This window comes from Lagopus muta, chromosome 8 (genome assembly GCF_023343835.1).
Source record: "Lagopus muta isolate bLagMut1 chromosome 8, bLagMut1 primary, whole genome shotgun sequence".
Taxonomy (NCBI): Eukaryota; Metazoa; Chordata; class Aves; order Galliformes; family Phasianidae; genus Lagopus; species Lagopus muta.
In genome coordinates, this window is record NC_064440.1 from 11,257,030 (window position 1) to 11,280,266 (window position 23,237).

General features: G+C 42.7%; 2 long non-coding RNA genes across 2 annotated transcripts in view; both read right to left on the reverse strand.

The window, feature by feature from the left end:
• LOC125696804 (uncharacterized) overlaps nt 1-23,237 on the reverse strand; it is a 190,443-nt gene that overhangs the window by 158,751 nt on the left and 8,455 nt on the right. The gene's annotated exons all lie outside the window — the stretch shown is intronic.
• Nucleotides 17,807-21,853, reverse strand: LOC125696803 (uncharacterized). The gene is made up of 4 exons (XR_007378543.1): nt 21,777-21,853; nt 19,721-19,846; nt 18,649-18,764; nt 17,807-18,163 (listed from the first exon to the last, which is right to left on the reverse strand). It is a non-coding gene; the product is annotated as an uncharacterized LOC125696803 (long non-coding RNA).

Here is a 23,237-nt window from a genome sequence, read left to right on the forward strand (position 1 = left end):
CGTAAGAAGCTCTTGAGCTGTTGGTACCAATTTAAATAATACAAAGGACTTGGGAAGGGGCAATAAAAGCCAAAGAAATCTGTCCGCTGCAATTAGGCCCGGCATACTCATCCCTTTTTGGGTTTTCTGGATCATTGCCTAGGAGAGCATTCTCGAACCCCAAAATTTCATGACTGATATAAATTGTCAAACGATGCAGCTGAGGGCATATCCCTCCATTATTTTCTCTCCTTAAAATGTTTAAGCCATTAACTCGGAAAGAAAGTGCAGTCTGACTTCAGCAGCCAGTCAAGCACATCATGAACAAATACTGGCTAGCTACAGAGCAGAGGCCTCATGAGCAACTCGTCAGCTGAAAATTGTTCAGAAGCAATTTGGCAAACACTAACAAGTTACAAATAGAAAAAGAGACTGGATTATGAGGGATTTAGAAGTGGAAAAAAATAAAGGTAGATCCTGCCATAAATTACATGATCATCTCTAGGAATATGTGAAAAGACTTATCCATTTTGATGTCTGCTTATTCTTTTATTGTTGTAGAAAAGACAACAAACATGTTGCTACACGGTATTTATCGTGGTATTCAGTAAAAGCATTGCTCCTGTCCTAATGCAGGTTTCTCAGCAAAATTGTACTTTAAGTCATGTTATCTAATCCCACAGCTGGCTAATCTTCTGTCAAATTTCATACCCTCTGGCTTTGAATCTGACAGGATAGGATCTATTACCCTACAAGTTCCTGAACACACATTTAAACTTTCTGCCATCCCCAAATGCTCCCAGCATTTACTGTTTGGACCTCCACACAGAATGGCAGCCTGAAACAACATTTGCTTCAGGGCAGGAACCAGTGGGAAGATAGAACCTGCATCCCAGCAGCCACGAAGCCATCAGTACAAGAAACAGTTTTCTTCACAGATGTGCCATTTTAAATGATTTTTCCCTCTATGGTCACACAGGCAACAGAATACCTTTTCCTGTTGGATCAGCATCCAGTTTTTGACCTACGTAAGTCCAGAGCTAAAAGACATACAAGCTACTGCAGGCAAGGCTCTCTCCAAGTCAGCAGCAAACCTGAACTCTTTGGAAAGCAATGCTGTGGATAGTGTTAACTGCAGTATCTGATGCCCAGGTAGTGCAGTGAGAGGAAAACAGGGGAAAGGGAGCACTCTGCATGGCTGCCACTGTGAATGGATCTTGAAGCGTATAGATAGCATATCTTTTGTTCTCCCCAGAGGCTCTAAGACACTCCACTCCTTGCAATAACACATATTCACAGGCTACTTTAACCCCTGAAGGAGGTACTTAATGAACATGAATAATATGGTGACAGGTCTTCTGCTGGGATTCCAGCCTCTGCTTGCTGATAGAAAGCCCCATTTCCCATAGCTGCTCGACTCTGGCAAGATTTCTGAAGGCATCAAGAAGAAAGAACAGCACAAACCCAAATGCATACCCAGATCCAGGCTTAACTGTGTTTACTTTGGACATCTCTGTTATCAACTGCGAGTTACCAGAGGAGCCAAGTATATTGCATTACCAGCCCTGCTTTGCAGCAGCAAAGCTTAAGCACAGAGCAGCTAATGGATTTGCCCACGGTCCCGCATGCGACCTGACCCACCTCTAGCACACCCTGCAGCATTGACCTTGCGTTCCCCTTCATTCCCTCATCACAGAGGCATTTCTGCACCATCTCCCACACCTTCTCTCATGCTTGGAACAGCTTTCCAAGCTCTAGTCAGCACGCATCAGCCCCTCACCTCATTCAAACTGCTCCTGAGAAATCCCTTCGTCTACAGACATCAAAGAGCAGGCCTTGTGCTGAGCTCGTCGTTCACACGGCATGAGAATCTGGCCTCCCATGTTGGTATAAATGAAGGAGTCAATAAAATATAGATGCACCTAAACTCAAACCATGAATCCACGAGCTGTAATATCCTGCCCCACCCTTTTCTGCTGTCAGTTATATCCTCATTTATCACATCTGCCATTTAGGCCAGCAAGCAATTCATGAAAGGCACCCAGCCTCTGGCTGTTTCCTAAGATATACCTAGAGCAAACACAGGGATTATGCAGCCAGATAGAGAGAGCCCTGAGTCTCCTGCTGCAACAGCACAGTTAGTTTCAGACAGACTGACTAAAACGTTGTGAATGCATGAAAGCAAATGGAAACATTCTGTTTTGAAAATGTGATGTCTGGGCACTTTCCCGTGGTTGAACTTATTTTTCTAAGGAGTGTTTGTCTCAAGAGAAGCTAAGCCTGCTGAACCTTTTCCAAGACTACAGAAAGCATATCAGTCCAGATGCCAGTTGTCCCAGTGAGTTTTTCCTCCCTGTCCCCAGGCTGTCTGACCTCTCCCCTCTGCCAGCAGAGCCACCCAGAGCTGAATCTGTTCCAGCACTGTGATCTGCAGAGGTCAGAGGTACCACACAGTCCCAGTTGCTATCAGAAACCTCCACAGGGTCACAGCCTAAAAAGAAACCAGGGCATGCTTCTTAGTATTTTTCTACTACTATTATTCCGACTACACAAACATTTTTCCTTTGTTGCCTCTGGAGCATGCCGCAGAGCAACCCTTCATTGCTGGCTCCTAGGATGTTTCTGCCTTGCACATCCAACAGCAGAGACTCATCCCAGGTGCAAGTCATTGGAACAACCAGCAGCTTTGGGAGCTTGTTCGCTTACTGAGGGGAGGAGAAAGCAGCAGCTTCCTCTCATATGCAGATGTGACCCTCAGTCCTCCCAGCCCAGCTGTGCCTCTACCTGCCTCCAGCCATCTCATCTCACTCCAGTTCAGGACAAACTACTTGCACCCCAGGTCCACCCACCAACACCTCCCATCACCAACCAGTGCTTTCAACTAGCACAGCTCACCTGAGCTACATCCTGGAGCAACCACACCAGCACGTTGTTTCTCTGAGCACTCACCCCAAGGGCACAGAGGAAGTCCAGGGCAGCACTAACTGACCTCCTGGATCAGCATAGCTCTAATCGCACACAGGAGCTCTTCCTTGTCTGAGAAAGAGTAGGCACAACACTGGGCTCATGCCACCAACAAGGGATCTGCACTCAGATCAGCAGCAGAACTGATGGAAATTGTACTGCTCCTGGTATGAATGCAGTGCAAAGGTCATTGGCTGCAGACACACAAATCAGCTGATTTGCATCTCTCTAAAGTGGAGCTGTAAAAATACTTCAGAAAATTATCACAGAGTGAAAGGAATCATTTTAGCAGAGCTGTGATGAAAAATGTGATCTCTATCTACAGGCACCTTGGCTGCCAGGCCATCTCAACCCATCCCTGACCTGCAGGGATGGATTTCTTAGAGGAGACAAGAGCAGAAGTTCAGCATCTGCTGACAGCAGAGAATTGATTTCATAGGGTGGGTGCCACAAAGGAGAGAGCAGCCACCACCATCGGTCTCATTTCCTTTTTCTTACAGCTACTACTAAATTGGGCTGAATTAATGTGAAAGAACAGAAGCTTAATGCAATTCCTTGAACAATCCAGGCCCAATAACCATTGAAATCTGGGATAGATTCACCTCCAGAAGGACTCACCAACATCAAGCTCCAACATCTTGGAGCTCTTCAAGGAGTTTGTGATGCTGCACTTGCATGTTTCCCTCAACCAGCATCTCCTCTTCTCTCTACCGAGAGAAGTAAACTTAATTAACTATAGCGATTCATCAGGCATCTCAACTCTACCCAACCTCAAACATCACCTCTCAGTACCTGCTTCACCATAAGGTGATCCCCATGATACATAGTAACTATTCCAAGGCCTCACATGATTTTTGGCAAACATGCACTCAAGTGGACCATCCCCATGGGAAATGCTGAATCTTGTCCGTAGAACAAGCCCCTATTGCTGCAGCAGAAAAGGCATGCTGTTCTGAGTGTACCAACCAATGCTGGCACGATGCAGATATCTACAGTTATTTGGAAACAAATGCACTAATACTGAGCGTTAGGTATCCCTTCACTAGCTTCTCCTTGGATCTCAGTGTGCAGCCAACAAGGACAAAGCAGCAGGACAGCTCCATTGCCATCACAAGCAGGGATCAAAACAAGGTCTTTCCAAGTCTAGAATTACATACTAGAGCAAGTTAAACTAAAGGGTTATTCTCACTGGCAAAAAAGCAACAGCACATTAAACCTTTCCTTGTGGTTCAGTCATCACAGGCACATTGCTTCCTCAAAACAACGTGGAAATGTGAGTGAAATGTAGGTTTATCATAGTAGACACTTGGGTCCCCAGGCCCAGCGCTAGCTTGTGCTCTCTTCTTCAAGTTCTTATTTGCTATGATTGTATGAGAAAGGATTAATCTGAAGAGTCTTGAAGTGCACAGAAAGGTTACGAACAGTCAGTAAGGGAGCAGAGATTAGATCCCATGGGCTGCTATGCACTAGTAGAGTGCATTTGCCCAAGGCTATTCCATGTAGAAAAGGCTCTGTTGTGCATGACATTTTACTAGTTGGGCAGAAACACGACAGAGTATCTGACAGGAATATGACAGCAGGGTCTTTATACGGCTCAGCAAGCTTCATATGGATCAACGAAGCAGTACTGGTCCAACTCAGACTGAAAGAACTGCCAGAAAATAAACAAAGACGAGGGTGGGGTCCCTCCACCCCCACTTCTTTTTAAGAGGCTTTAATTCAAGTAACTATATACTCTATGTATTTTCAACCTTTGCCATGGTCCTTAAGGCTGATATTTCAGACAGGCTAAATGCTTTACCTAGAGTTTTACCTGCACTTACCCAGAAAGTAAATATAACCACAAACTTATCCCTTCTGAACCCATGGAGAAAGAGCCCGTGGATTTTTAGAATAAGAGTCGGTGGGTAAAGATGACAGACAAAGGCACATGCCCCCAGCTGGCTGCCCCACAGATCACTCCTGCTACAGTCAACAGCAGGAAGTTTTCTTCACTGCAAGCAGCAGAGAGTGCTGATGCACCTAGATCGCAATACCAGCTCCCCTCTCAGCTTTGTACAGCAAAAAGAGACCACGCTGGCAAAGAATTTACAATTCTGTGGGTGACAACACCAGTGGGGTTTCTAAATCCGTTTTCCAAAGACAATCCTGCTTGCTCATCCAAAGGCAGAGCTCAAAATTGTACCACATACGCAGCAAACAATGTTTAGTTGTCCAAACAGTTTGCCATTGATATCTCCTCTTGTGCTTTTCAGCATTACACTCAAAACCATAAACCATGGTTTGCGTGATCTGGTTGAAAAACAGAACCAAGACACGAGCCTTGAAAATAAAGCGTAACATGAAGATACAGCAGTCTCTACCACTTGGGTACCTCTTCAAACATGCACAGTAGGACTTAGAACACAGCCTATGCATCTTTGCTCTGGCTGCAAGCTGAAAAATATGCACAGGAACACACTTTCCAGCTGGTCTTCTTTGGAAGGAGAGGTAGTGCCTGCTGAGGGCATGCTGGTGGCATCACCAAGGGAGTGTCCCTAGTCTGGAGGATGAGGCTATTACCTGCTCCAAATGCAACAACAAGGTCTGGCCAGTAAGGCGACCAGCAGTAGCTTAGGAGCAAAATGCTGCCAATTAACTGAAATTCTGCTGGCACACTCAACCTCTCATTCAAGAGAGAATAGAACAGCATCCTCAAAAGTTTGGTTTGCTTAATACTAAAAAGAAATTATTCAATTGACTATAAAGAAAGCTAATTGCAGCCTTGTTACTCATATACAAGAAAATGTATTGTTACACAAGTCATTGAACTTGCAACTATAGCATCTTTTGGACAACACTTCCAAAGATGATCTTGGTCTTCAAGATATTAGACCTCATTTTCAAGTCTTCAACCTGCTACAATGAAAAGAAATCCTAAAAATAAGAACCAAATGCAGCTGGCAATCAGAAGCCTACACAAGGAAGGCTTGGCAACACTTTTGACAACTATTTTATTTATCAATCTATTTCAGATCAACAAGGTTTAATATTGCACGTCAAACTTGGAACTGCACGTTGAAAGAACTGAGAATGACTTGTAGTTAAACTCTTTTCTTCAAGCTTTAAAATAAGTTCTGAGTTTTCTGGGGAGAGGTTCAAAAGTAAAAGGCGGTTAAATTCAAAGTGTCACTTTTAAAAATAGAAATGACAAAAGGCTCAGATAAGAAGAAATGGAAGATACCGGTTCGGCCGAAAGATGCTTTTTGTTGTTAATATTGGGGTTGGGTTTTCTTGGTTGTTGTTTGATTCATTTTGTTTTAATCAAAGTATCTGCAGCTGCTGCATTTAAGACATCATCTTCACTACCTTTATTCCCCATATGGAAAGCAACACCCACCAAAACAACCAAGCAGGGATGAACAGTCACTGAGGGGCAGCAGCAGAGACTGGTTGGAGATGGTCTGAGGCCATGCCCCATTCCAACAAGTATAAAGCCTTGGACCTTGCCATCCATCAAAGTCCATCCCAGCTCCTGCACCACAGCTCCCAGATGCTCCTGTCTGTAATCCCACAAAATGCCACTGCAGGCAGAGGTTGGACCCTGTCACCACCAGTTCCTCTCCTTCCTCCATCCAGAGGCCACCAAGTGCACCAATGTCATGAAATTGACCAACCCAGAGAGCCCACAGAGCAAGCACGGCCACATCTCACCACCTCTCCTCAGGAAGGCATGAGGTCTGGTAGCAGAGCCCTATACTTACTTCAAGACCGTATAATTTGCGCAACAGAAACCAGGAGCCGCAAGCCATCTTACTCCACCACTGCTCCTCAGCAAGAAGCATCTGCAGTTACACCCTTCTTGCCCAAGAGCAGCTGCTCTATTTCTCCGCTACAGAGAGCAGTGGTTTATTTTGGCATGTTATTCTCATTTTGTAAGAAGTACTTTGTATTTGTATAACCATATAATTTTGTAGCTAGAACTTTCCCTTCGTTATTTAGCAGGTGATGCTGTATGAGGGTAAAAGATAGTCGTCAGCCTGACATGTTGAGGCTCATCAGCTCTCTGCTGGGGAACAGTCTTTGTTTCCAAGGTCTAGACCAGAGAGAGACCCTCACGGCAATTTTAACCTAAGCCTCAATAAACAAGGCAGAAAAAGCAACCTTCTGTGCACTCTCAGCAGTACAAGTGTATCTCAGGCACTTGTGCTTAGCTTTTGGGTGCTTTCAGGGGCAGAGGTATGGAGCTCTCTCTCTCTGGTTCCCTCTGCCCTAAATAAAAAAGCCACATTCATAGACAGCCACAGAATCATCAAGGCTACTTCAACTAACGTAAAGCACGTGCTTGTAAGGCTGAGCAAGAAAGAAGCAGATACCTGCAAAGAAAGGATGAAAGTAAGGAAAAACGATCATGCTCAGTTTTGAGAGCTAAGCTACTCAGTCATGAACAAACCTGGAACTTTCTAACAGCAATGCCCACTAGCAAGAGACATCTGCTTACACAAATCAAGAGAAAAGTCCTGTTCCTTGCAGATCTCAGATCTAGTCATTTGGGACATGATTCAGTCCCTTTTCAAGGAAGGCCAAAAATCACAGATTTTGGATTTTGCAAGCAACAGAAGGCAAGTGACACGGCTCTGCAACTCAGCCCAAGCGAAAAAAGCCCTGAGTCACACTGCTGTCACCCGGAGCTGACCTTCCCCAGCAGTCAGCAGCACCACAGACTGTTATGGCACTGTGCACTGACTCTGCTTCCAGTTTCTTCAAATAAGAGGTCAGTTTTGATACAATCAAATAAACCCGAGCCCGTTGCTAGCTTCTTTCATCACAGCTTTCAAACAATGCCTGGTTGAAATTAGCCCCATTTGTACTTGCTGCTTTAAGCCACGTGTTTTGCCTACCTGCCCTTGTGCTGTGATGAAGATGTGACGTACCCGAGACACATCTAGGAGTTTCAGTTTCTGTCCAGTGCACAGATGTTGAAAACTAACCAGGCATTATCGCTGTAAAAACACATTGGATCAGTTGACAAAGGAATGACTTAAATCACTCAAAGACCAAGGGGGAGAGTGACAGTCTTTTCTAAATTTACATTTTTTACTCTTTAGCAAGAAACGAAACAAAATCTACATTAAGGACGCGATTGAGATTTACAAAGTGTAAGCACTTGGAGTTACAAACTGCCAGAATTTCAGATGTCAGTGTAATCTCAGTTCAACACTCTTGTGAATGCGCACTAAGAGACAGGTTTTACTTATTCGTATCACCCACCAATGAATGCAGGCACCTCATGAGTGGAAAGCAGAGCTGCATTACCATAACACATTGACAGAAGTTTAGGAAGGGGAGAAGGGGGGAAAAAACACACTGAAAATAAACTGGGTAACATAATACTGGATAGAAACAAATGGAAAATGCATGAGTTACCAGTGTAATAGCCCCAAAGTGATACAGATACAGCTGAAGACCACCCCTCTGTGACCCACAAGGAGCAACCTTTAGCAGATAAAGAAACAGCAGCCTTCGAACAGCTTTGCTGGTTGTTTTTTTCCACATGCTGTGTTTGGGGTGGGATTTTTTGCTGTTCTTCAAGAAAAAAAATTTCAGCATCATTTCCTCCTTGATCACTGTAAGCGTTTATTTGTGAGCATGCACTTCAAAGTAAATCACTGTACTGATAAAGAACAGCATTCAAAACCAAGCAAAAATTTAAGTAGCCCACAAGTATCTCCCATACAACCACTTATCTTCATTCTTCATCTTCAACATAGATGCAGATTTGTTGGGAAGTTGGAAAAAAAAAAAAAAAAAAAGGTCATGCTGTGTATTTCTGAATTGCCAGACAAGACAAAAACCACACTGAGTTATTTAATATATCATCCAGCTAATACAGTATTTCTTATTACCTCTAGGATTGAGCAACAGAATCTTCTCCCTTAGCAGAAACTAAAGCGAGCTAAAATTTTAAGGCCAGTCCTGGTCATCCTTCCAGAACAGCCAGAAGAATGCTTTGTCTCAAATTGGATGGGCTACAGCCACAGCCGCAGGAGAAATCTGAACTACATGCACACGCACACAAAAATAATCAAGTGCAGCTCTATGGAATAAAAGCATGAATTCTTAGAACAGATGAATTAAACAAACAAATGCAAAAATAACATTTCAAACTTTTTTTTTTTTTTGTGGCATATCTCTGTGTAACAGGAAAGAAAAACCCTACAAGATGCAGAGATGAAATAGATTCCATGGACTTCCCCAGAAACGCAGGCTCATTAAATGACATTTTAAGAACTGCTAACACTGCCAGCTCAAAGCGTTTAAGCACCATCATGACTTTTCAAGCCCTGAAAATCTTGTTATTTGCCTTATGGCTTTTTCACACATAAATTGTGATCTGAGTGAATTTTAAGCTCAACTCCGTAACTGCCTCAGTGATACTGAGGCTCCATAACATTTCAGTAGAGACTGAAGAGTCAAAATATAAAAAAGTAAAGACTTTAATGCAAATGTGATTTGATGGACTGGAGGGTGTGAACACAAAATATTGCAAGAATAATTAAAATTACAGGACTTGGAAGTGCTCAGGCAGCCGTATGAGAAGTTATTACACTTTCTAACATGCATCCAATAAAGCTTATATGCCTCCAAGGGCAAGGATATCACAACTTTCATCAAGGAGTGTTGTTGCTGTCACCTTAACTCTACCACTGAGATTTTATTTTAGGTCTATTTCTTTCCCACAATTCCAGCTCACGTCTGTTTACTTTCCTCTTTCTACATTGCAGCCATTCTGATTCCAGAAGAGAGGCTTCCTACCTCATGCACCCTGTGCTGACGCTCCAGTGGTACTGTGAATTATTTTTATTTTTAAGTGTTCTGTCCATGACACTATTCATTCTAAAAGCATCCTGGCACTCACACATCTTTTTCAAGTGGGAAAGGAGAACCCAATCTGCTGATCTTTGAAAGGTCCCAGTCAGTTTGCAGGCTGGATGGATTCTTTTGTTGTTGGTTTGATGTAACTGGACAGCATCACTGATTTGTCTGTGTTTAAGTACATGTTCTGAGCAAACTAGAGACCATTCACAGTTCCTGTGGTATCAGCATAATGCATGAAAGCAGGCAGCTGCTTGTTCTTCCCAGAGACCTTGATATCATCAGTAGCCCTGGATTGCACACACTACAGCCTTGTCATATATACAAATAGCATTGCACAGCGCTTGACCTAATATTATAGTGATGAGGTCACTTTGTACCTAAAAGACATTGCATAGAAGGAGAGAACGAGAGACTTGCACAAAGATGAGAGGACCTGCCAAATCCACACCTGAATCACTTGCAAGATTTGTGGAGTTGGTGGACCTTAAATTCAGGATTGCAAGAGGACTGTTAAGTCACCTGCTCCATCCTCCTTCCACCTGCTCCATAGTATGCCCATATACATGCATTTTAAAACATACATATGTATACACACACTTCATGCACATAGAAACCTTCCTTTCTTTTCCTCCATCTACCACTGAGCATACCATTTTCTTAGCTGGTCGTACCAAGGTCTTCAATGGACTGCAGCATTCAAAGGCTTTTTCTTTGACACTCATCCCAGATCTCCACCACTTACAGTGTGATGACTTGCCCACACTGCACTGATCACCACCTTCCCACGTGGCATCCCAGACTAGCGCCCCCTCTCTACTTGCAGCAAGGGTTTACCTCCCCGATAGCCTCCATACAGAATCACAAAATACATTCTCCATTTAACCCTTGCAACTTACTGCATGCTCTGTTTCCAGCCCACCCCCTTCTTAGTCCATTAGCTGTGAAAGTCATAATCTGACACTGCACCATAAATTCAGCAATTTGGTGAACAAAGTAATCACCCAGCACCTTACAAAACAAGCATGGGCCCATTTCTCAGCATGCGATTCTGATTTGGTGCACGCTGTCAAGAAACTGAGCCAGTAACTGAGGGAAAGAAAAGATTTATTTTTTTTCCCTTAGTAACATACCATGAACATTTGTTAGAATTGAAAGGCAAATTTCTGATTAACCAGATTTATGACCTCCTTAACGTTCGAGCATTTGCAAGAAGTGAGTGCAAAGTTCTACGCTCATGAATATTCTCCTACCTCACATGAGCAAACTGTCACCCAAGGTAAATTCCAAATTGTTTGTGTTTGTAAAATTGGGAATGCTAATTAGTTATATAAGTCACAATGTATTGTTTCTGTTCCTTAACTTGATGACAAAACTACTTAACACATCTTAAATTGCTAAGTGTGAAAATTACCGATATACAATTTATCACTCATTTTGGATTGGTTAATTACACAAGTTCCCACACAGATTGCCTATGGCATATTTGTCTAATGATCTAATTATTCCCTGAAGAAATTAGTGAATAACTTTACATGACAAACCTGACAATTTCACAATCTGCTCCTGGACAATTTGTAAATAGATAAGTTTGACGATATTTTGATTTTTATCTATTGGTGAACTAGTCAATCAGAACTGCGGGTCTTCATCACCTCGGGAAGAAAAAAAAAAAAAAGACTTATTTAAAATAACTATTTCTCCCCCAGGCAAACTGGGTCTGCCCCAAGCATTACACATTTGTCTGATTGCTAAATGGGTTGAGAATACGATAAAAGTAAATGGAAAAAATAACCTAAATCAAGTGTGCTTTAGACAGTTGGTGCCTATGGTTTCTCACTAGAGAAAGCCAAGCAGCACATGAATAATATATCTAGAGGCTCGCAAGGACTGCAGAGGTCAACTATAGTCTCTGCCTAGGAAGTGAGCCCATCACAATTTTTTTTTAGATCCCACTCCAGTGAAGAACTGAGCAGAGATGCAATTCTCAAACAGCAAAATGCCCACATTCTTCAGTGTCAGAACCCAGTTAGACAGAGGCAGACAACTGACATCAGGAGCTATATTCAGCACCTTTGCTCACAAGGCAATGCAGACAGAGCACTGCAATGCTTATTGCAGCTCCACAACACAAGGCTGGCAGTGAAGGGGTCCTGTAGAAGCTCCCAGAAACTCATCTTGGATAATCTGGGTTGTGATGGTGAGCATCACTGCCATCAGATCTACTGGCACAGGACTGTCCTGTCTTCAGCTCTGTGATAGCTGGCAGCATTTTACTTAAAAAGATATTGGGACCACATTTCTCATAACGATATGAAGAAATACCTTCAGGAAGACTTGTAAAGTCAGTGGCAACTCAGAAGGCTTCAGAGTACAGCGAAAGTTATTTTATACTTGCCACAAAAAAAAAAAAATTAAAAATAAAAACCAATAAGAACTGCCAAAGCTTCTTTATAGGGCAAAATCCATAGACCACATCAGCTGAAGAGCACATGAAAAACTGGCCTTTGTCACGTGAGCCGGGGTTGGTTGCTATGGCTAGAAAAAACATCATTTTCCCTGAGATAGCCTCATTTAAAGACATGGAGCCTGAGAAATTGACTTTGCATAACAAACTTATTTTTACCCAATATCACCCACTTCACATGTTCAAATCTGACAAGAGGCCACTTCAGTGGCTACAAACACAAACAGTTTGGGTCACAGCATGCATCCAGGCACAATCACTAGTCTACATCATCTTCATCCACTAGATATGAGAAAATGGTGTAAAAAATGAAGCAAATCAGAGTAGGCATATGCTGATCCATAGGTAGTCCTGCTCAGTCCTGTCAGCCACCACCTCTGTGTGACAGCCACACATTTTGACAGAAGGAAGAAGGGAGCACACCTGAGTCCCAGGAGACTGCAGTCCCTCATCTGTTCCCTTCCAGGGCCTCATGAGAAGGTGCCCCACAAGTTTCAAGGAAAACAAAAAGCAGACCTGCCATCTTCCTGGAGAAAGAAATAGGAAAAGCTCCAGTGACAACAGAACAACCTCACAGAGCTTCCGGATGCAAAGAGAAAGGAGAGAAGTAGCTATATCATTTCCTGATCTCTGTGGTATTGCTAGCCATGGAATAGCAGAAAGTGACTCAAAGGCTAATTCCAGCCTGGCAGCAAGGTTAAATATTTTGCTGGATCTAAGTGCTTGTCAATTTTTTAAATGAAATTTTGGCTTGGAAAGAAAAACATGCTATCAGAACCTGCATCTTTAAGGACTGAAACCCCGGGGGAGGAGAAGGCTGGAAAGCCTTGTTGTTATGCACTGCCAGTTGGAATCAGACCCAGATTAAAGCAGATTTCTCACAAGAATGTGAAGCATTGAGTGATGGCTGAATACCACATGTATCACACCTTCACCACCAGATCCCTGCTTCTGTCAGTACCTCCATGGGCTACCCCACTGCAATCCCCACTGCAACCAGCACCATTAGAAACCCAAAAATCACTCGAACGCACTAGGCAAGCCGCTCAGCTGCTCGCATCACTTGCTTATGCAAAGTCCCTTCTCGCCCTTCAAATTTCAACCACACTTCATATTTCAGACTGAAAACAGAGTCCAAGCCCAACCGTTTCTGTACGTACAACACCTACTACTTTTTCCGCACTATCAAACCCGCCTGACAGATCAATCACAAAAGACATATTCTATTCTTCAGCTCAGCACTCCCTTCTGAGAACGCTAACAGGTAGCACTCAGGCAGCAGCAGATTTCTCAGAGTGCATCCAGCTGTGCATCACTTAGCTCTGTTTTTATAAGGAGGATCAGATAAAACAAGATAGAAAAGGATGACATTATAAGCCACAAGCAAGCTAACAAAGGGATGTGTTCACAACAACAAAAGATGAGGATAAGGTGCTAACAGAGACTGATAATGAACACTTTGGGTGGCAAGAAGTCCATTTCTGTTGCACCAGAGGGCAAAATAGCCTCTGCAACCTGTCCTTCAACTAACTCATCCGCAGAGATGAGCCAGGGGTTAGGACTGAAGTAGCAATTATTTCAAAGGTCAGATTTCGATACTTCCATCTGCAATCTTTCTACAATTAAAACCTTTGAGGTTATGACAGAGCATGGCACTTGTGTAGAACACACACACATGCTGTGAAAGATGGAGTCATCACGTTCACCTGAGAAGGACTGCACTTCAAGAGATCAGGCCGAAAGCAGCTGGCACTGTTAACAGGTCTAGTAGAAAAAGGAGAAAGAGTGATGTGAGACGAGGACCCTTACCTTTCAAGAGGGACTTTCTTGACTTTGAAGTGAAATAAATAGTGAATAATAGCCACAATGCTCCCAGACTTAAGAAAAAGCTGTGTTTATATTCTCATATAATAGCTGAAGACGTATACATGCAAGCCAGAGAACATGAAAATAATTAGAAGAAAACATTAACACAGAGCACAGTCAAAGAGTAGAAGTATCTCACACAAAGCATTATGTTCCGATTGCTAGGCTGCGTTTGAAGAAAAGATTTTAAAGCAAATGCTAATCATTGAGGATGCAAAACCCAACTGGTTTGTCTGTTATCTGCTCGCTTGCACGTTCCTCAGAGACATTTTTCAACTGGGCGTTGCTGCAAATGGGATGTTGCAACAAATGGACCTCTAGTTTCAGCTATCACAGTAGTTGCATTTATAAGTTAGGGCTTTTTTTCCTAGAGATACTATTTCAATGCAGAGTAGCACAGAGTGCATAAGTAAAATCTCAGAGTAAGATCTCAAGGCAAATGTCTTACTCTCTTTCTAGCTAATTCAGGAGTTACCTATAGCATATACAAGTAGTTCTAACCACACAGTTATTTTCATAATTGCAAAGGTTGGAAGTTTAATTAGACAATCAGAAGGAAGCCCTCAAGCCAGCCCATTTTCTTAAACAGCTGTACCTAGGCAATGGGAGCAGCATTGTGTAACACGGTGATTTACTCTGAACAGCATAATGTTCCCTTATCTTTTTTTCCCCGATTAATTTCCTGACTGAAGTAGCACATAAAAACCAAGCTGGTTAGACAACATGTGTCAGGAGCCACGTGTCCTCCACACATTTGAAAAAGAGGTGCAGATCCAAGAGGGATTGAGTCTTTCCCACTTTTCTCGCACGTCCATCCAAGGCACTCCATGCTTCTGCTGTGATTCTCCACCAGATTCCAGATCCACAGACATGTTGGATGTTTTGTTTTCTTACAGGTTATTGGTATTTGAGAATAAAGAGAAACTCTTAAAAACTGAACCAGAGTCAAGTCAGCATTTACAACCACTACCACAAGCAGAAGGCCACTGCACCTCACCATGCCAAGGAGCTCAGCAAGTCCTGGACTGCCTCCCTTTATCCCAGCTTCAGCTGTCTCCTTCCCCAAGCACACCTGCATGCATGTACATGCTCTCCTCCTTTTCAGGAATTTTACTATTGTTTTCAAGACAGAAGAGAAGTAAAACCAAACTCTGCCAGATCTTTAGAGCAGAGCAAGAAGGGATGAAAGCTAAACAGCTGGGAATGAAAGCAAGCAGTAAAGTGCAAACAGAATGAAACCCATGGCTGAGCATCAGGACAGGACTGCAGGTGAGGAGTATGCCTTCCGACAGGCCTGAGACCATACCACCCTCCCCATGGCCACCATCCCTGACTGACTTCCAGCAAGCTACAGCCGCTCTGTGCATCTGCTTCCCTCCCATGGAGCATAAAGAGAAGCAGCTGTGCCCAGCTCTGCTTCGTCCCACATCTCGCATTGCCATTTGCACCCACACACAGTGAGTGATGCCCGGCTACAACAGCAGCAATGTTTTGTACGCACATGACAGTGACAACCGGAGGCTCTGGCAGATCCACCATCGCCTGCCAGGTTGGGCCCTGCCTCCTCTTAGCCAGTGAGCAATCCCCTCTTGCCTTTAACACCAGTTTGCTGTCAGCCCTCCTCACCTGCTTTTCTCTCTGGAGGGTTCCCAGTGATAATATTTAGTGTCACTGTTTAAAATCCCACACGACATTCGACATTCTCTTAATCTTAGACCCTCACTATGAGGCATCCCTAATTCATCAGTACCAGTTAGAACTCCTGCCCTGGACCAGCCCAACAAGAACAGTGGTCTGGGGGCTTCAATGCTGAATTCAGTGGGGCTTTGCTGCTTTTTTTTTTTTTTTTTTTAATTTTATTTTGCGGAGGTGATACTACATTGCCAACTACGCTTTTTTACCATATGCAACACCAACACACTGGCAGTTAACAAGCTACAACACAGAACCACTTGGCAACACAGAGAAAATGGGCAGAAAAATCCCAAGCAAGAAGAGGAGAGAAAAATAAACAAACAAAAAACTAACATATTTGACAGTGTTACAGATGCAAGAGTGAAGCAGGAAAGCTGCCAGGGAGCAAAACTGTCTGCCTTTCCCAGGCCGAAGTACCACACCAATGTGAGGGAAGCAGCAGCAATCGGACAGAAGCATCTGAATGGCTTCTCTGGAGTCACAGAACACAGAGATCAGACTGACTGTAATACCAATTCCTTTCTTGAATTCAAGATGGTTGCCAGCTATAACTAGGGATTCTGGAGCCCACAAGTTGCCACCCAGACCTGTGCAACCTCTGAGTCTGAATGTCACAAATGTTAATTACCACATAAGCAATACCTGTTCATAAAGATCCCAGGGTAACTATGAAGAAAATACATTGTGTGCAGCAATAGCCAGGAAGGCCAGCTGCCAAGGCTGCCCAGTTCTGCTCAGGGAGCTGGTACAGCAAACAGCCAACAGAGATGAGCTCAGGCAGGGCCAGATTCAAGGTAGGGGAACCCAAGCCTCATTCCTCTTGCAGGAACAAAGTTTGGAGCTGTCTTCACTTGTAACACCACATAATTCTAGGTGGCTGCAGATTTATTACTGTATTCTCCCAAATTTGGAAGGCTTCCACTTCTGACCACATAAAAGGAAAACTTTTTCCTTTCCTCAGTATGACCTCCATTTTCTATTCTGAGACAAAATCCATTACAGTAACTCCTGGAAAAACAAAACAACTAATAAATTCCTTGAAAATTCACTTAATTCTGCAATAGATTTGGCTTGGCCAGAGCCTTCCTCCTGCCACGCTCCTCTCTAGCAAGACACACTGTTTTTGAGAGTTAATGACTGCTCAGCGTTCATTGCAGCAATTTCCCAAGTTGTCGGTCTGACTTTAATTCATGGCATAGGCTTTCAGCTGTGATGGCCATTAAACATCACTCGCACAGAGGCTGCATGCTTTACATCCTGACAGCTACTGTAGTCAGAAACTAAATGGAGCTTTGTCTTAAATGAGAATTATCAAATACTGGACAGTCTGAAGCACAGACCCAGGCTGACATGGAGGGAAGACATAACAGAGATAAATTTACTGCTAAAATTTTTATCTTGGGTGGGAGTAAAAGTAGTAAAGACAAAATCAAAATATTCATATCATCTCTGCTCTTTTGCATCAGACTTCTTAATCCCGCTTGAAAAGACACCCAGAACAATTATGTATGTCATAGAAAGAATATCAGGGAACATAACTGCCCTCTGCTAAGGCTAATATCATTAATAACCTTACGTCTGACTTTCCCTCAAACCCTCCTTGGAGTATCAAGATCTGCCCCACACTCCAACTATACCACATTATTAGGCATCTTTGAGACAGAAGATAGCTCTGAAATTGAAATGATTCTATTCTTTCCAGATTTGTGCCCCAAATCTGTTTTAGTTCAGAATCCCTTGAGTATCCTGTGGGTGCTGTTCCCAACATCAGACCTGACAGTTCTTTACCACGTAGAGACAAAGCAGTAGAACCATATTTTGCTACAGCTAGGCCCGTTAAGGTGCATGTTATCGTTGTGCTCAGCCAAGCACTGGGAGATGTTTCATTTTTCAATTGTTTCCAGAAGTAAAACAAAGCAAAAAAATCTTTTAAAAGTTTACTAGAGATCCCCTTGGCTTGATTTATTTCAGTCGTAGTATATGCAAATTTAGTTACTTTATCTGCAACTTAAGATTTATTATATATTAAATTTCAAGACTGTGGTAACTCCCAGCAACCAAATACATGATTTAATAATAATTCTGTCATCAAGTGAAATCTTCCTCTGAGATAGATACTGAAAGCAACCTGCCCACGTAGCACAAAATGGCAAGATACTTTTTTTTTTTTCCTCCAGGGACTTTGCAACAGGGTCAGACCTGAGAAGATGGTTGCCATGGTCCTTTAATTTCATCTGAAGTTTGGAGTAAGATCAATCACAGCAGAAGACTGCATCCAGCTTCCTATTTTGTCCATATTCTTGCTATAAACCATCCTGCAATCACTCTAATCCCCACCTACAGAACAATATGAAAATATCAGAATTTTTCTCCCCCCTGAAATAGTACCAGGAGTTGTTGACCAGATGATAAAGATTTTAATATTCACAAAACCAGAATGTGAATGAAGAACATCTTGTATGAGAATTAACGCTTCCAAGTCATAATCATCATTCCCAAAACATGTGCAGTACTGCTAGGAAAAGCCTCTCTCTTTCCTCTGATACAGGGAAGTTTAATTAAGCACCCACCAAAGACTGAGATTACGTACTAGAATTGTTCAGCTGTTCTTTTTTTATTCTTGCCTGTGCTGGCCAGCAAGCCAAACCAGTTTTGATTTCCATATCTTTTATTTGTATATTGTTCAATCAGGCACGGGCCAATTCCACATTAAAATTAAATATACTATGTCACCATCATAAAACACACTGGCCAAAACCATAACATGCTGCTGATTAAGGCTGTGCAAATAGAGCATCCCCTAAAGCAAGAAGAATGGGCACCTGCACTCATGGGAACCGAGGGAGCAGCCAAAGCCTGGCACTTCAGCAGCTTGGATGACCCTGCAGAAGATTATCAGCTCCCTGCTTTGCAATAGAAAGATCTGAGCCTCCACAGCCTGGAGGGAAGGAAAAAAGAAGAGGCAGTTCTTAGATGCAGGTGATGTTTCCAGTCATGCTGTTTCACACCATGAGGAAGGGAAAGAATAACAAGGAAACTCTTCCGTTTATAGACCAACAATCTGCAAGGTATTGAAAGCTCAGTTCCCCAAAGCACAATATAAATATTTCACCACCAGGCCTCTGAACTCCAAGAGCTAGAGACAGTTTTCTCTTTGCTTTCATGAGAACCTCAGTTCTTACATTAGGATATCCCATGACAACAACCAAAAATTAACACCATCCTATGCCACTGTGCTCTGCATCTCCCATTATTGCAGTAATTTTGATACTGTGAAAGCTGAGCTTGTGGTACACACACTCTACTGAAAGACCAGAAATCTGAACTCAGTTCCCACTCTAATATACATCACTGGCTAGAACTAAAGCTGCACTAATTTAACCCAAAATTGGTTTTTAAACTCTGGCAAGAAGCTTTGTACAGATGCATATTTCAGTTTAGGCTAAGCTCTTTCAGGTGCAGTTCAAACTTGGGAACTTGAAATAAACCTGATTTACACTGCAGTAGATTGTATTTGCAGATTTCACATCTGAATCCATTTGATTCATATTGAATCTATTTAATCCGCATTTTTTAGTATCCCTGCTTTCTGTCACTATTTAAGAATTAAGCTCTGCCCTACTCACATGAAGAAATTCACATATTCCTGCTAAAATGAGACGGGCAGGTTGGTTCAGCTTTCACAGCTCTTCCCAAATTCTGCCATGCAACAGACAGTTAATAATCATCAGACACATTGAACTGTTTTCCTGCCTATTAAAATTACTACTCTCTCTCAACATTGCTTTCCAAAATACTTCACAGCCCCCAAAAAAGCTGTACATAAAGTATGTAAAAGGAAAAAGAATAAAATATTCATTTCAATCACAAGCTACATTCTCTTCATCAACTCACTCTCTCTGCAGTGATTATACTTCCATCACCCACTTCCTTCCATGCTGGTCACCTCCACTGCCTGTTCTTGTCAGGGTTCAAGGATTTTTAGCTGTTGTCTTCATACCTTGATAGATAACTCTTGACCTACAAGGGTAAATGAGCCTTATTTTTCACAAATTCAGATCTTTTCTGTGATTTCTTTCATGTTTGCTCAGCACATCCCCTCCACACATTACTGCACGTGGCATGGCACCCATTTCTTCCCAAAGAAAACAGAACAAAACACAACATAGCTTCAGTTTCTAGGAAGGAGGATTGTCTGGGACTTCATCACTTCTCCTTCTGCTGCAGGGTGATGACATAACATTGCACACCTGCTCCAAGTGGCCCTGCTTGAGCTGAGTTGGATCAGACAGCCTTCAGAAAGTCCCTTCCAACCTTAACTTTTCCATAACTTCAACCTAGTGAAATAACTTCCTCTGCTACAGTAGACTGCGGTCTCAAAAATCTGTCTCACTTGTTTTTATGGATAAGAAAGCTCAGTACAGATGGAAACATCCTTTTATTATTTTTTGAAGTGACTGCTTTCCAACCACCTTTAGGTCACCCTTCCTGTGCAATCCTTTGGCTTCAGCTAGGCCTCATCTTCATCATTCCAGGGTTCACTTCACTAAGTTCACCATTCAGACTAGGTACTCCTTGCAGACTCATACGAAATACTATGAAAAACAAATCCTGCACAAGTAAAAGCTCAACATGTCCCCCTATTATTTCAGTAGGATAAAGTTTGCCAATACCGCAGTGTCTTTTAATAGAGGTGGTTTTGCTTCACTGGTCTTTCTACAAGATTCAGCTGCAAAGAACAGTTGATCATTAACTACGTTTTGTTTGTAAGCTTCCCCTCTTTGGGAAGGCACCATATTTTGCTGTCTGCCTGTGTAGTCCCTAGAGCAGTAAGGTCCCTTCACACTTCAGCAGTGTCAAAAAACTTACAATCCCAACTGTGCTAGGCACTTTACATATATATATATGTATATATGTGTGTATATATGTGTGTATATATATATATGTAGGAGACATGTAGGAGATTAGTGCTGCCACTTTTTTCTTTATTGCCTACTAACCTAGTTTAGGTAAGAGGTAAGAACAAGGTGGGAGAATAAGTGACCCTGCATTATATGGTTGCATGCCTCCAAACAGTTAAAACCAACGTGCTTTTAAGTTATTTGACTAGAGGAACTTCCAGCAGAGCCAATTTTGACCACAATGTTAAAGTACAGGAACAATACATTCAAAGGAATACATATATTAGTCCAAATGTAATTCCTCCTATTTATACCCATGGAAACTACAACACATACAAAAAAAAAACAAACAAACAAAAAAAAAAACAAAAAAAAAAACCACCCAAAATCAATCACAAAGCAAATTCTCAGCTACAAAATATCATTTCTGTACATAGTCACCTCCATGAGCTATGCATTTTCACCATTGATGAACAAGAGCCTGCATGTCATGCTCATAAAAATCTGTCTCGCCAACCAGAACATGGCTTGTCTTTCACATCACTGTCACCACTGATGAAACATGCCACCCACCTGCCTCCCTAGGCTAACATCCTCAGTTTGGTCTCCAGCGAGCATCTATAAATGTCAATGGGTGCCATTCACAGAGGAATTCAATTCCACACCTCTGTTTCATACATGCTTTCATGTTGGACGCCATTTGGTCAAACTGCCTGTCTGCTGCCACCTGTCACACAGCAACAGCATGTAATGGAATACTGGTGGGAAGTTTCAACCTCAACTGCCATATCACCAACATCTGCATCTGACACTGTGGGCCAATGTAATAGTATAGGAAGCATCATTCTGGAAGTGGCCTTCATATATTAATTTGTAATATTTTCAATTAGAAGACTGTTAACCTGAAAACTATATTCTGCATTAAGTCATGGTGATTGTAGCAACTGGACAGATCAATACGATGGGAAAGGTGTTACAACAGAGGTATGACGACAAAAGAACTGGCACAACAGGAAGTTGATATAAAGGAAGGGAAGAAGATTGCTTACCTGTATTAGAAGATTCCAGGTTTGCAGGGGAAAGCTTCACCAAGGAGGGATCTCCAGAAAGAGATCCTCCCCCAGTGGCAGTTAGCCCTCAAATGGGGTCTAGGACAGGTGCAGCCAGGCTCCACCCCTTCCAATCACACAACTGAATTGCCTTCACCTGTGCTCCCAGGGCTGACCAGATTTTTTCCCCAGGTGATCAATTAGTGCTTCAGGCCATGACTCAGCGATTCTATACAGTGATAGACCCCAATATGGAAGCAAAAATGCTTTTCATTGGGTTATATAGCAGCAACAGGAGCAATCAACAGCATACAAAAAAGACTAAAAAACACTTGACCATCAATTCACCACCAATGGGAGATAACTGCCTCAGCTTGAAGTATCTGCTCCTACCTAGAACACCTCCAGAGCTTCTCTACAATGGACTGTGTAAAGAACACAAGTGTTCCTCTTGCCTTAGAGGATAATTCTTAGCTTTGCTGTGGAATAGACACTAATAAACTTATCATCAGTACTGCCATCCCAGCAACACATACAGGTACCCACAAGCTGAAGCCACATTCATATAGATAACAATATACTATCTGCAGATCAGAGAGAAGCAAACCTCAGCCTACTGGCCGTGATAGGCTCCTCTAGCAGAGCTCATGCAGACCACAGATAAGATCAGAGCTGGGCTCACAACGAAAGGCCATAAGCTCTCCCACTGTGCCCAGTGCTGCCTACAGGAACAACTGACCAGCATAGCCAGTACAGCTGAGTAGCACAGCTGAGTTAGCACGTACTCACCCTTCCAAGCTCCTCCCAAGCATGAGCTCAACTTTTCATTCTTGCCCAATGCATAGATGTTTACCAGAGACAAAAGTAAACATTGCTGTGGTTTTGCATTAGCATCAAAATCAGGAGGGCTGTCAGGTGCTACTGCTTGACATAGAAGTCTATCTGTAAGGCTACTTCACCTTAGTCTCAAGGTATTTTTCTTAGGGTTTTTTATGCTTTTGTGCCACTGCTGATATTCCTTGGTGCCTTTCACTCAAAGATATTCTGTTACAGTTGAAGAGGCACACCAAGAAAATCATCAATTCAATAATTCCTGTGCTGCAGGGCAAAGGTTAATAGCATATCCTCCTGATACCCAACCCTTTATAGTTGGCTACGAGACCTCTTGAGCTGTGCAGAAAAAAGCAGATCAGGAATGTCCATCTGTCACCAGAATTACCAGAGGTTTATTACATTTTTTTCCCATTCCTGAAGGCAAGAGCATGAAAGGTCTCATACTCTAACAAGTCCCCCAAACCCAGCTCTCCACCTCCAGCGACTTGCTGCAGAAAATGACAGCTCACCTCTGCCATCATCAGTTCTTGAGGCATATCCCCTTGGGAAGGGCATATGAGCAAATGCAATTCTCTATTTGATACTGTGATCACAGGAACAAAGCTTTCACTCTTCTCCATGTCACAC